The sequence below is a fragment of the Triturus cristatus genome, chromosome 4_1, assembly GCF_964204655.1.
Source record: "Triturus cristatus chromosome 4_1, aTriCri1.1, whole genome shotgun sequence".
Classification (NCBI taxonomy): Eukaryota; Metazoa; Chordata; class Amphibia; order Caudata; family Salamandridae; genus Triturus; species Triturus cristatus.
In genome coordinates, this window is record NC_140585.1 from 122,299,804 (window position 1) to 122,314,367 (window position 14,564).

The following is a 14,564-nucleotide window of genomic DNA, read 5'->3' on the forward strand; positions in this document are numbered from 1 at the left end:
CACACCTTCCATTTTCATTTCGTCTTATTTTACTTGACATTCTTTCCTCTGAAGGATGTATAAAAGTGAAGTTCCTTGCAAAACAAGAGCAGAGGAATATCCAGAAACGGTTTTCCTTAATAAAAAATGATGAGTCTGCATACCATATTTAAGTGGGAGCCTGGCTAGCTCAGTCGGTAGAGCATGAAACTCTTAATATCAGGGTCGTGGGTTTGAGCCCCACGTTGGGCGAAAACGAGTATTTTTTGCTGGATGATTGCATTGGCTCTCATAATATGGTGATTAATCTTGCATTAGACATGCACTAACTCCTAAAAATTGTATCTCCCTTGGTTACTCATTCATGAGAAATGTATCTCCAAGATTAGGTAGGGCCTGAGTCTAGGTTAACATACAGTGATATCACTCCTATTCAAGTACTAAACATGCCAACCTGAAGTGTAAAACATCCCCTAGGTGTAGTTAAGGCATCAGTTAGGAGTGAACTGAACACTCATGTTATGGGCAATTAGACTTAAAATAAAGTGTGGACAGCAGTAACGTTACTTTTGAAATGTGATGCTGAGTGAGCACACAGGGGAATTAGCTCAAATGGTAGAGCGCTCGCTTAACATGCGAGATGTAGCGGGATCGATGCCCGCATTCTCCATTCTAAAATTTGCATACATTTTACTTTTTAACTTGTAATTGCCATGGTTGTTGCAGAGTAAGAACAGAAAAGTCACAGATGGCTTTCAAATTTGGTGTCATTATAACAACTAAAGTGGTTTAATCAAAAGTGTTTAGGTATTCTATAGCACGTGAGAGGAATTTGATTTCTTATGCAATCTCAAAATGAAAATTTCACACCTTCCATTTTCATTTCGTCTTATTTTACTTGACATTCTTTCCTCTGAAGGATGTAGAAAAGTGAAGTTCCTTGCAAAACAAGAGCAGAGGAATATCCAGAAACAGTTTTCCTTAATAAAAAATGATGAGTCTGCATACCATATTTAAGTGGGAGCCCGGCTAGCTCAGTCGGTAGAGCATGAGACTCTTATTCTCAGGGTCGTGGGTTCGAGCCTCACATTGGGCGAAAACGAGTAGTTTTTTGCTGGATGATTGCATTGGCTCTCATAATATGGTGATTAATCTTGCATTAGACATGCACTAACTCCTAAAAATTGTATCTCCCTTGGTTACTCATTCATGAGAAATGTATCTCCAAGATTAGGTAGGGCCTGAGTCTAGGTTAACATACAGTGATATCACTCCTATTCAAGTACTAAACATGCCAACCTGAAGTGTAAAACATCCCCTAGGTGTAGTTAAGGCATCAGTTAGGAGTGAACTGAACACTCATGTTATGGGCAATTAGACTTAAAATAAAGTGTGGACAGCAGTAACGTTACTTTTGAAATGTGATGCTGAGTGAGCACACAGGGGAATTAGCTCAAATGGTAGAGCGCTCGCTTAGCATGCGAGAGGTAGCGGGATCGATGCCCGCATTCTCCATTCTAAAATTTGCATACATTTTACTTTTTAACTTGTAATTGCCATGGTTGTTGCAGAGTAAGAACAGAAAAGTCACAGATGGCTTTCAAATTTGGTGTCATTATAACAACTAAAGTGGTTTAATCAAAAGTGTTTAGGTATTCTATAGCACGTGAGAGGAATTTGATTTCTTATGCAATCTCAAAATGACAATTTCACACCTTCCATTTTCATTTCGTCTTATTTTACTTGACATTCTTTCCTCTGAAGGATGTATAAAAGTGAAGTTCCTTGCAAAACAAGAGCAGAGGAATATCCAGAAACAGTTTTCCTTAATAAAAAATGATGAGTCTGCATACCATATTTAAGTGGGAGCCCGGCTAGCTCAGTCGGTAGAGCATGAGACTCTTAATCTCAGGGTCGTGGGTTCGAGCCCCACGTTGGGTGAAAACCAGTATTTTTTGCTGGATGATAGCATTGGCTCTCAGAATATGGTGATTAATCTTGCATTAGACATGCACTAACTCCTAAAAATTGTATCTCCCTTGGTTACTCATTCATGAGAAATGTATCTCCAAGATTAGGTAGGGCCTGAGTCTAGGTTAACATACAGTGATATCACTCCTATTCAAGTACTAAACATGCCAACCTGAAGTGTAAAACATCCCCTAGGTGTAGTTAAGGCATCAGTTAGGAGTGAACTGAACACTCATGTTATGGGCAATTAGACTTAAAATAAAGTGTGGACAGCAGTAACGTTACTTTTGAAATGTGATGCTGAGTGAGCACACAGGGGAATTAGCTCAAATGGTAGAGCGCTCGCTTAGCATGCGAGAGGTAGCGGGATCGATGCCCGCATTCTCTATTCTAAAATTTGCATACATTTTACTTTTTAACTTGTAATTGCCATGGTTGTTGCAGAGTAAGAACAGAAAAGTCACAGATGGCTTTCAAATTTGGTGTCATTATAACAACTAAAGTGGTTTAATCAAAAGTGTTTAGGTATTCTATAGCACGTGAGAGGAATTTGATTTCTTATGCAATCTCAAAATGAAAATTTCACACCTTCCATTTTCATTTCGTCTTATTTTACTTGACATTCTTTCCTCTGAAGGATGTATAAAAGTGAAGTTCCTTGCAAAACAAGAGCAGAGGAATATCCAGAAACGGTTTTCCTTAATAAAAAATGATGAGTCTGCATACCATATTTAAGTGGGAGCCCGGCTAGCTCAGTCGGTAGAGCATGAGTCTCTTAATATCAGGGTCGTGGGTTTGAGCCCCACGTTGGGCGAAAACGAGTATTTTTTGCTGGATGATTGCATTGGCTCTCATAATATGGTGATTAATCTTGCATTAGACATGCACTAACTCCTAAAAATTGTATCTCCCTTGGTTACTCATTCATGAGAAATGTATCTCCAAGATTAGGTAGGGCCTGAGTCTAGGTTAACATACAGTGATATCACTCCTATTCAAGTACTAAACATGCCAACCTGAAGTGTAAAACATCCCCTAGGTGTAGTTCAGGCATCAGTTAGGAGTGAACTGAACACTCATGTTATGGGCAATTAGACTTAAAATAAAGTGTGGACAGCAGTAACGTTACTTTTGAAATGTGATGCTGAGTGAGCACACAGGGGAATTAGCTCAAATGGTAGAGCGCTCGCTTAGCATGCGAGAGGTAGCGGGATCGATGCCCGCATTCTCTATTCTAAAATTTGCATACATTTTACTTTTTAACTTGTAATTGCCATGGTTGTTGCAGAGTAAGAACAGAAAAGTCACAGATGGCTTTCAAATTTGGTGTCATTATAACAACTAAAGTGGTTTAATCAAAAGTGTTTAGGTATTCTATAGCACGTGAGAGGAATTTGATTTCTTATGCAATCTCAAAATGACAATTTCACACCTTCCATTTTCATTTCGTCTTATTTTACTTGACATTCTTTCCTCTGAAGGATGTATAAAAGTGAAGTTCCTTGCAAAACAAGAGCAGAGGAATATCCAGAAACAGTTTTCCTTAATAAAAAATGATGAGTCTGCATACCATATTTAAGTGGGAGCCCGGCTAGCTCAGTCGGTAGAGCATGAGACTCTTAATCTCAGGGTCGTGGGTTCAAGCCCCACGTTGGGTGGAAACCAGTATTTTTTGCTGGATGATAGCATTGGCTCTCATAATATGGTGATTAATCTTGCATTAGACATGCACTAACTCCTAAAAATTGTATCTCCCTTGGTTACTCATTCATGAGAAATGTATCTCCAAGATTAGGTAGGGCCTGAGTCTAGGTTAACATACAGTGATATCACTCCTATTCAAGTACTAAACATGCCAACCTGAAGTGTAAAACATCCCCTAGGTGTAGTTAAGGCATCAGTTAGGAGTGAACTGAACACTCATGTTATGGGCAATTAGACTTAAAATAAAGTGTGGACAGCAGTAACGTTACTTTTGAAATGTGATGCTGAGTGAGCACACAGGGGAATTAGCTCAAATGGTAGAGCGCTCGCTTAGCATGCGAGAGGTAGCGGGATCGATGCCCGCATTCTCTATTCTAAAATTTGCATTCATTTTACTTTTTAACTTGTAATTGCCATGGTTGTTGCAGAGTAAGAACAGAAAAGTCACAGATGGCTTTCAAATTTGGTGTCATTATAACAACTAAAGTGGTTTAATCAAAAGTGTTTAGGTATTCTATAGCACGTGAGAGGAATTTGATTTCTTATGCAATCTCAAAATGAAAATTTCACACCTTCCATTTTCATTTCGTCTTATTTTACTTGACATTCTTTCCTCTGAAGGATGTATAAAAGTGAAGTTCCTTGCAAAACAAGAGCAGAGGAATATCCAGAAACGGTTTTCCTTAATAAAAAATGATGAGTCTGCATACCATATTTAAGTGGGAGCCTGGCTAGCTCAGTCGGTAGAGCATGAAACTCTTAATATCAGGGTCGTGGGTTTGAGCCCCACGTTGGGCGAAAACGAGTATTTTTTGCTGGATGATTGCATTGGCTCTCATAATATGGTGATTAATCTTGCATTAGACATGCACTAACTCCTAAAAATTGTATCTCCCTTGGTTACTCATTCATGAGAAATGTATCTCCAAGATTAGGTAGGGCCTGAGTCTAGGTTAACATACAGTGATATCACTCCTATTCAAGTACTAAACATGCCAACCTGAAGTGTAAAACATCCCCTAGGTGTAGTTAAGGCATCAGTTAGGAGTGAACTGAACACTCATGTTATGGGCAATTAGACTTAAAATAAAGTGTGGACAGCAGTAACGTTACTTTTGAAATGTGATGCTGAGTGAGCACACAGGGGAATTAGCTCAAATGGTAGAGCGCTCGCTTAGCATGCGAGAGGTAGCGGGATCGATGCCCGCATTCTCCATTCTAAAATTTGCATACATTTTACTTTTTAACTTGTAATTGCCATGGTTGTTGCAGAGTAAGAACAGAAAAGTCACAGATGGCTTTCAAATTTGGTGTCATTATAACAACTAAAGTGGTTTAATCAAAAGTGTTTAGGTATTCTATAGCACGTGAGAGGAATTTGATTTCTTATGCAATCTCAAAATGAAAATTTCACACCTTCCATTTTCATTTCGTCTTATTTTACTTGACATTCTTTCCTCTGAAGGATGTAGAAAAGTGAAGTTCCTTGCAAAACAAGAGCAGAGGAATATCCAGAAACAGTTTTCCTTAATAAAAAATGATGAGTCTGCATACCATATTTAAGTGGGAGCCCGGCTAGCTCAGTCGGTAGAGCATGAGACTCTTATTCTCAGGGTCGTGGGTTCGAGCCTCACATTGGGCGAAAACGAGTAGTTTTTTGCTGGATGATTGCATTGGCTCTCATAATATGGTGATTAATCTTGCATTAGACATGCACTAACTCCTAAAAATTGTATCTCCCTTGGTTACTCATTCATGAGAAATGTATCTCCAAGATTAGGTAGGGCCTGAGTCTAGGTTAACATACAGTGATATCACTCCTATTCAAGTACTAAACATGCCAACCTGAAGTGTAAAACATCCCCTAGGTGTAGTTAAGGCATCAGTTAGGAGTGAACTGAACACTCATGTTATGGGCAATTAGACTTAAAATAAAGTGTGGACAGCAGTAACGTTACTTTTGAAATGTGATGCTGAATGAGCACACAGGGGAATTAGCTCACATGGTAGAGCGCTCGCTTAGCATGCGAGAGGTAGCGGGATCGATGCCCGCATTCTCCATTCTAAAATTTGCATACTTTTTAACTTGTAATTGCCATGGTTGTTGCAGAGTAAGAACAGAAAAGTCACAGATGGCTTTCAAATTTGGTGTCATTATAACAACTAAAGTGGTTTAATCAAAAGTGTTTAGGTATTCTATAGCACGTGAGAGGAATTTGATTTCTTATGCAATCTCAAAATGAAAATTTCACACCTTCCATTTTCATTTCGTCTTATTTTACTTGACATTCTTTCCTCTGAAGGATGTATAAAAGTGAAGTTCCTTGCAAAACAAGAGCAGAGGAATATCCAGAAACAGTTTTCCTTAATAAAAAATGATGAGTCTGCATACCATATTTAAGTGGGAGCCCGGCTAGCTCAGTCGGTAGAGCATGAGACTCTTAATCTCAGGGTCGTGGGTTCGAGCCCCACGTTGGGCGAAAACGAGTATTTTTTGCTGGATGATAGCATTGGCTCTCATAATATGGTGATTAATCTTGCATTAGACATGCACTAACTCCTAAAAATTGTATCTCCCTTGGTTACTCATTCATGAGAAATGTATCTCCAAGATTAGGTAGGGCCTGAGTCTAGGTTAACATACAGTGATATCACTCCTATTCAAGTACTAAACATGCCAACCTGAAGTGTAAAACATCCCCTAGGTGTAGTTAAGGCATCAGTTAGGAGTGAACTGAACACTCATGTTATGGGCAATTAGACTTAAAATAAAGTGTGGACAGCAGTAACGTTACTTTTGAAATGTGATGCTGAGTGAGCACACAGGGGAGTTAGCTCAAATGGTAGAGCGCTCGCTTAGCATGCGAGAGGTAGCGGGATCGATGCCCGCATTCTCCATTCTAAAATTTGCATACATTTTACTTTTTAACTTGTAATTGCCATGGTTGTTGCAGAGTAAGAACAGAAAAGTCACAGATGGCTTTCAAATTTGGTGTCATTATGACAACTAAAGTGGTTTAATCAAAAGTGTTTAGGTATTCTATAGCACGTGAGAGGAATTTGATTTCTTATGCAATCTCAAAATGAAAATTTCACACCTTCCATTTTCATTTCGTCTTATTTTACTTGACATTCTTTCCTCTGAAGGATGTATAAAAGTGAAGTTCCTTGCAAAACAAGAGCAGAGGAATATCCAGAAACGGTTTTCCTTAATAAAAAATGATGAGTCTGCATACCATATTTAAGTGGGAGCCCGGCTAGCTCAGTCGGTAGAGCATGAGACTCTTATTCTCAGGGTCGTGGGTTCGAGCCTCACGTTGGGCGAAAACGAGTAGTTTTTTGCTGGATGATTGCATTGGCTCTCATAATATGGTGATTAATCTTGCATTAGACATGCACTAACTCCTAAAAATTGTATCTCCCTTGGTTACTCATTCATGAGAAATGTATCTCCAAGATTAGGTAGGGCCTGAGTCTAGGTTAACATACAGTGATATCACTCCTATTCAAGTACTAAACATGCCAACCTGAAGTGTAAAACATCCCCTAGGTGTAGTTAAGGCATCAGTTAGGAGTGAACTGAACACTCATGTTATGGGCAATTAGACTTAAAATAAAGTGTGGACAGCAGTAACGTTACTTTTGAAATGTGATGCTGAGTGAGAACACAGGGGAATTAGCTCAAATGGTAGAGCGCTCGCTTAGCATACGAGAGGTAGCGGGATCGATGCCCGCATTCTCCATTCTAAAATTTGCATACATTTTACTTTTTAACTTGTAATTGCCATGGTTGTTGCAGAGTAAGAACAGAAAAGTCACAGATGGCTTTCAAATTTGGTGTCATTATAACAACTAAAGTGGTTTAATCAAAAGTGTTTAGGTATTCTATAGCACGTGAGAGGAATTTGATTTCTTATGCAATCTCAATATGAAAATTTCACACCTTCCATTTTCATTTCGTCTTATTTTACTTGACATTCTTTCCTCTGAAGGATGTATAAAAGTGAAGTTCCTTGCAAAACAAGAGCAGAGGAATATCCAGAAACGGTTTTCCTTAATAAAAAATGATGAGTCTGCATACCATATTTAAGTGGGAGCCCGGCTAGCTCAGTCGGTAGAGCGTGAGACTCTTAATCTCAGGGTCGTGGGTTCGAGCCCCACGTTGGGCGAAAACGAGTATTTTTTGCTGGATGATTGCATTGGCTCTCATAATATGGTGATTAATCTTGCATTAGACATGCACTAACTCCTAAAAATTGTATCTCCCTTGGTTACTCATTCATGAGAAATGTAAATCCAAGATTAGGTAGGGCCTGAGTCTAGGTTAACATACAGTGATATCACTCCTATTCAAGTACTAAACATGCCAACCTGAAGTGTAAAACATCCCCTAGGTGTAGTTAAGGCATCAGTTAGGAGTGAACTGAACACTCATGTTATGGGCAATTAGACTTAAAATAAAGTGTGGACAGCAGTAACGTTACTTTTGAAATGTGATGCTGAATGAGCACACAGGGGAATTAGCTCACATGGTAGAGCGCTCGCTTAGCATGCGAGAGGTAGCGGGATCGATGCCCGCATTCTCCATTCTAAAATTTGCATACTTTTTAACTTGTAATTGCCATGGTTGTTGCAGAGTAAGAACAGAAAAGTCACAGATGGCTTTCAAATTTGGTGTCATTATAACAACTAAAGTGGTTTAATCAAAAGTGTTTAGGTATTCTATAGCACGTGAGAGGAATTTGATTTCTTATGCAATCTCAAAATGAAAATTTCACACCTTCCATTTTCATTTCGTCTTATTTTACTTGACATTCTTTCCTCTGAAGGATGTATAAAAGTGAAGTTCCTTGCAAAACAAGAGCAGAGGAATATCCAGAAACAGTTTTCCTTAATAAAAAATGATGAGTCTGCATACCATATTTAAGTGGGAGCCCGGCTAGCTCAGTCGGTAGAGCATGAGACTCTTAATCTCAGGGTCGTGGGTTCGAGCCCCACGTTGGGCGAAAACGAGTATTTTTTGCTGGATGATAGCATTGGCTCTCATAATATGGTGATTAATCTTGCATTAGACATGCACTAACTCCTAAAAATTGTATCTCCCTTGGTTACTCATTCATGAGAAATGTATCTCCAAGATTAGGTAGGGCCTGAGTCTAGGTTAACATACAGTGATATCACTCCTATTCAAGTACTAAACATGCCAACCTGAAGTGTAAAACATCCCCTAGGTGTAGTTAAGGCATCAGTTAGGAGTGAACTGAACACTCATGTTATGGGCAATTAGACTTAAAATAAAGTGTGGACAGCAGTAACGTTACTTTTGAAATGTGATGCTGAGTGAGCACACAGGGGAGTTAGCTCAAATGGTAGAGCGCTCGCTTAGCATGCGAGAGGTAGCGGGATCGATGCCCGCATTCTCCATTCTAAAATTTGCATACATTTTACTTTTTAACTTGTAATTGCCATGGTTGTTGCAGAGTAAGAACAGAAAAGTCACAGATGGCTTTCAAATTTGGTGTCATTATGACAACTAAAGTGGTTTAATCAAAAGTGTTTAGGTATTCTATAGCACGTGAGAGGAATTTGATTTCTTATGCAATCTCAAAATGAAAATTTCACACCTTCCATTTTCATTTCGTCTTATTTTACTTGACATTCTTTCCTCTGAAGGATGTATAAAAGTGAAGTTCCTTGCAAAACAAGAGCAGAGGAATATCCAGAAACGGTTTTCCTTAATAAAAAATGATGAGTCTGCATACCATATTTAAGTGGGAGCCCGGCTAGCTCAGTCGGTAGAGCATGAGACTCTTATTCTCAGGGTCGTGGGTTCGAGCCTCACGTTGGGCGAAAACGAGTAGTTTTTTGCTGGATGATTGCATTGGCTCTCATAATATGGTGATTAATCTTGCATTAGACATGCACTAACTCCTAAAAATTGTATCTCCCTTGGTTACTCATTCATGAGAAATGTATCTCCAAGATTAGGTAGGGCCTGAGTCTAGGTTAACATACAGTGATATCACTCCTATTCAAGTACTAAACATGCCAACCTGAAGTGTAAAACATCCCCTAGGTGTAGTTAAGGCATCAGTTAGGAGTGAACTGAACACTCATGTTATGGGCAATTAGACTTAAAATAAAGTGTGGACAGCAGTAACGTTACTTTTGAAATGTGATGCTGAGTGAGAACACAGGGGAATTAGCTCAAATGGTAGAGCGCTCGCTTAGCATACGAGAGGTAGCGGGATCGATGCCCGCATTCTCCATTCTAAAATTTGCATACATTTTACTTTTTAACTTGTAATTGCCATGGTTGTTGCAGAGTAAGAACAGAAAAGTCACAGATGGCTTTCAAATTTGGTGTCATTATAACAACTAAAGTGGTTTAATCAAAAGTGTTTAGGTATTCTATAGCACGTGAGAGGAATTTGATTTCTTATGCAATCTCAAAATGAAAATTTCACACCTTCCATTTTCATTTCGTCTTATTTTACTTGACATTCTTTCCTCTGAAGGATGTATAAAAGTGAAGTTCCTTGCAAAACAAGAGCAGAGGAATATCCAGAAACAGTTTTCCTTAATAAAAAATGATGAGTCTGCATACCATATTTAAGTGGGAGCCCGGCTAGCTCAGTCGGTAGAGCATGAGACTCTTAATCTCAGGGAAGCGGGTTCGAGCCCCACGTTGGGCGAAAACGAGTATTTTTTGCTGGATGATAGCATTGGCTCTCATAATATGGTGATTAATCTTGCATTAGACATGCACTAACTCCTAAAAATTGTATCTCCCTTGGTTACTCATTCATGAGAAATGTATCTCCAAGATTAGGTAGGGCCTGAGTCTAGGTTAACATGCAGTGATATCACTCCTATTCAAGTACTAAACATGCCAACCTGAAGTGTAAAACATCCCCTAGGTGTAGTTAAGGCATCAGTTAGGAGTGAACTGAACACTCATGTTATGGGCAATTAGACTTAAAATAAAGTGTGGACAGCAGTAACGTTACTTTTGAAATGTGATGCTGAGTGAGCACACAGGGGAATTAGCTCAAATGGTAGAGCGCTCGCTTAGCATGCGAGATGTAGCGGGATCGATGCCCGCATTCTCCATTCTAAAATTTGCATACATTTTACTTTTTAACTTGTAATTGCCATGGTTGTTGCAGAGTAAGAACAGAAAAGTCACAGATGGCTTTCAAATTTGGTGTCATTATAACAACTAAAGTGGTTTAATCAAAAGTGTTTAGGTATTCTATAGCACGTGAGAGGAATTTGATTTCTTATGCAATCTCAAAATGAAAATTTCACACCTTCCATTTTCATTTCGTCTTATTTTACTTGACATTCTTTCCTCTGAAGGATGTATAAAAGTGAAGTTCCTTGCAAAACAAGAGCAGAGGAATATCCAGAAACGGTTTTCCTTAATAAAAAATGATGAGTCTGCATACCATATTTAAGTGGGAGCCCGGCTAGCTCAGTCGGTAGAGCATGAGACTCTTATTCTCAGGGTCGTGGGTTCGAGCCTCACGTTGGGCGAAAACGAGTAGTTTTTTGCTGGATGATTGCATTGGCTCTCATAATATGGTGATTAATCTTGCATTAGACATGCACTAACTCCTAAAAATTGTATCTCCCTTGGTTACTCATTCATGAGAAATGTATCTCCAAGATTAGGTAGGGCCTGAGTCTAGGTTAACATACAGTGATATCACTCCTATTCAAGTACTAAACATGCCAACCTGAAGTGTAAAACATCCCCTAGGTGTAGTTAAGGCATCAGTTAGGAGTGAACTGAACACTCATGTTATGGGCAATTAGACTTAAAATAAAGTGTGGACAGCAGTAACGTTACTTTTGAAATGTGATGCTGAGTGAGCACACAGGGGAATTAGCTCAAATGGTAGAGCGCTCGCTTAGCATGCGAGAGGTAGCGGGATCGATGCCCGCATTCTCCATTCTAAAATTTGCATACATTTTACTTTTTAACTTGTAATTGCCATGGTTGTTGCAGAGTAAGAACAGAAAAGTCACAGATGGCTTTCAAATTTGGTGTCATTATAACAACTAAAGTGGTTTAATCAAAAGTGTTTAGGTATTCTATAGCACGTGAGAGGAATTTGATTTCTTATGCAATCTCAAAATGAAAATTTCACACCTTCCATTTTCATTTCGTCTTATTTTACTTGACATTCTTTCCTCTGAAGGATGTATAAAAGTGAAGTTCCTTGCAAAACAAGAGCAGAGGAATATCCAGAAACAGTTTTCCTTAATAAAAAATGATGAGTCTGCATACCATATTTAAGTGGGAGCCCGGCTAGCTCAGTCGGTAGAGCATGAGACTCTTAATCTCAGGGTCGTGGGTTCGAGCCCCACGTTGGGCGAAAACGAGTATTTTTTGCTGGATGATTGCATTGGCTCTCATAATATGGTAATTAATCTTGCATTAGACATGCACTAACTCCTAAAAATTGTATCTCCCTTGGTTACTCATTCATGAGAAATGTATCTCCAAGATTAGGTAGGGCCTGAGTCTAGGTTAACATACAGTGATATCACTCCTATTCAAGTACTAAACATGCCAACCTGAAGTGTAAAACATCCCCTAGGTGTAGTTAAGGCATCAGTTAGGAGTGAACTGAACACTCATGTTATGGGCAATTAGACTTAAAATAAAGTGTGGACAGCAGTAACGTTACTTTTGAAATGTGATGCTGAGTGAGCACACAGGGGAATTAGCTCAAATGGTAGAGCGCTCGCTTAGCATGCGAGAGGTAGAGGGATCGATGCCCGCATTCTCCATTCTAAAATTTGCATACATTTTACTTTTTAACTTGTAATTGCCATGGTTGTTGCAGAGTAAGAACAGAAAAGTCACAGATGGCTTTCAAATTTGGTGTCATTATAACAACTAAAGTGGTTTAATCAAAAGTGTTTAGGTATTCTATAGCACGTGAGAGGAATTTGATTTCTTATGCAATCTCAAAATGAAAATTTCATACCTTCCATTTTCATTTTGTCTTATTTTACTTGACATTCTTTCCTCTGAAGGATGTATAAAAGTGAAGTTCCTTGCAAAACAAGAGCAGAGGAATATCCAGAAACAGTTTTCCTTAATAAAAAATGATGAGTCTGCATACCATATTTAAGTGGGAGCCCGGCTAGCTCAGTCGGTAGAGCATGAGACTCTTAATCTCAGTGTCGTGGGTTCGAGCCCCACGTTGGGCGAAAACGAGTATTTTTTGCTGGATGATAGCATTGGCTCTCATAATATGGTGATTAATCTTGCATTAGACATGCACTAACTCCTAAAAATTGTATCTCCCTTGGTTACTCATTCATGAGAAATGTATCTCCAAGATTAGGTAGGGCCTGAGTCTAGGTTAACATACAGTGATATCACTCCTATTCAAGTACTAAACATGCCAACCTGAAGTGTAAAACATCCCCTAGGTGTAGTTAAGGCATCAGTTAGGAGTGAACTGAACACTCATGTTATGGGCAATTAGACTTAAAATACAGTGTGGACAGCAGTAACGTTACTTTTGAAATGTGATGCTGAGTGAGCACACAGGGGAATTAGCTCAAATGGTAGAGCGCTCGCTTAGCATACGAGAGGTAGCGGGATCGATGCCCGCATTCTCCATTCTAAAATTTGCATACATTTTACTTTTTAACTTGTAATTGCCATGGTTGTTGCAGAGTAAGAACATGAAAGTCACAGATGGCTTTCAAATTTGGTGTCATTATAACAACTAAAGTGGTTTAATCAAAAGTGTTTAGGTATTCTATAGCACGTGAGAGGAATTTGATTTCTTATGCAATCTCAAAATGAAAATTTCACACCTTCATTTTCATTTCGTCTTATTTTACTTGACATTCTTTCCTCTGAAGGATGTATGAAAGTGAAGTTCCTTGCAAAACAAGAGCAGAGGAATATCCAGAAACGGTTTTCCTTAATAAAAAATGATGAGTCTGCATACCATATTTAAGTGGGAGCCCGGCTAGCTCAGTCGGTAGAGCATGAGACTCTTAATATCAGGGTCGTGGGTTCGAGCCCCACGTTGGGCGAAAACGAGTATTTTTTGCTGGATGATTGCATTGGCTCTCATAATATGGTGATTAATCTTGCATTAGACATGCACTAACTCCTAAAAATTGTATCTCCCTTGGTTACTCATTCATGAGAAATGTATCTCCAAGATTAGGTAGGGCCTGAGTCTAGGTTAACATACAGTGATATCACTCCTATTCAAGTACTAAACATGCCAACCTGAAGTGTAAAACATCCCCTAGGTGTAGTTAAGGCATCAGTTAGGAGTGAACTGAACACTCATGTTATGGGCAATTAGACTTAAAATAAAGTGTGGACAGCAGTAACGTTACTTTTGAAATGTGATGCTGAGTGAGCACACAGGGGAATTAGCTCAAATGGTAGAGCGCTCGCTTAGCATGCGAGAGGTAGCGGGATCGATGCCCGCATTCTCCATTCTAAAATTTGCATACATTTTACTTTTTAACTTGTAATTGCCATGGTTGTTGCAGAGTAAGAACAGAAAAGTCACAGATGGCTTTCAAATTTGGTGCCATTATAACAACTAAAGTGGTTTAATCAAAAGTGTTTAGGTATTCTATAGCACGTGAGAGGAATTTGATTTCTTATGCAATCTCAAAATGAAAATTTCACACCTTCCATTTTCATTTCGTCTTATTTTACTTGACATTCTTTCCTCTGAAGGATGTATAAAAGTGAAGTTCCTTGCAAAACAAGAGCAGAGGAATATCCAGAAACAGTTTTCCTTAATAAAAAATGATGAGTCTGCATACCATATTTAAGAGGGAGCCCGGCTAGCTCAGTCGGTAGAGCATGAGACTCTTAATCTCAGGGTTGTGGGTTCGAGCCCCACGTT

At 39.0% G+C, this 14,564-nt stretch overlaps 6 non-coding genes across 6 annotated transcripts; all 6 read left to right on the plus strand.

Moving 5' to 3' along the window:
* The first annotated feature begins 6,061 nt into the window (after positions 1–6,061).
* On the plus strand, positions 6,062–6,134 carry TRNAK-CUU (transfer RNA lysine (anticodon CUU)). The gene has a single exon. It is a non-coding gene; the product is annotated as a tRNA-Lys (tRNA).
* Positions 6,135–6,479: 345 nt separating this feature from the next.
* On the plus strand, positions 6,480–6,552 carry TRNAA-AGC (transfer RNA alanine (anticodon AGC)). The gene has a single exon. It is a non-coding gene; the product is annotated as a tRNA-Ala (tRNA).
* Positions 6,553–7,750: 1,198 nt separating this feature from the next.
* On the plus strand, positions 7,751–7,823 carry TRNAK-CUU (transfer RNA lysine (anticodon CUU)). The gene has a single exon. It is a non-coding gene; the product is annotated as a tRNA-Lys (tRNA).
* A 764-nt stretch (positions 7,824–8,587) lies between these two features.
* On the plus strand, positions 8,588–8,660 carry TRNAK-CUU (transfer RNA lysine (anticodon CUU)). The gene has a single exon. It is a non-coding gene; the product is annotated as a tRNA-Lys (tRNA).
* A 345-nt stretch (positions 8,661–9,005) lies between these two features.
* Positions 9,006–9,078, plus strand: TRNAA-AGC (transfer RNA alanine (anticodon AGC)). Its single transcript has one exon. It is a non-coding gene; the product is annotated as a tRNA-Ala (tRNA).
* A 2,887-nt stretch (positions 9,079–11,965) lies between these two features.
* Positions 11,966–12,038, plus strand: TRNAK-CUU (transfer RNA lysine (anticodon CUU)). The gene has a single exon. It is a non-coding gene; the product is annotated as a tRNA-Lys (tRNA).
* The last annotated feature ends 2,526 nt before the right edge of the window (positions 12,039–14,564 follow it).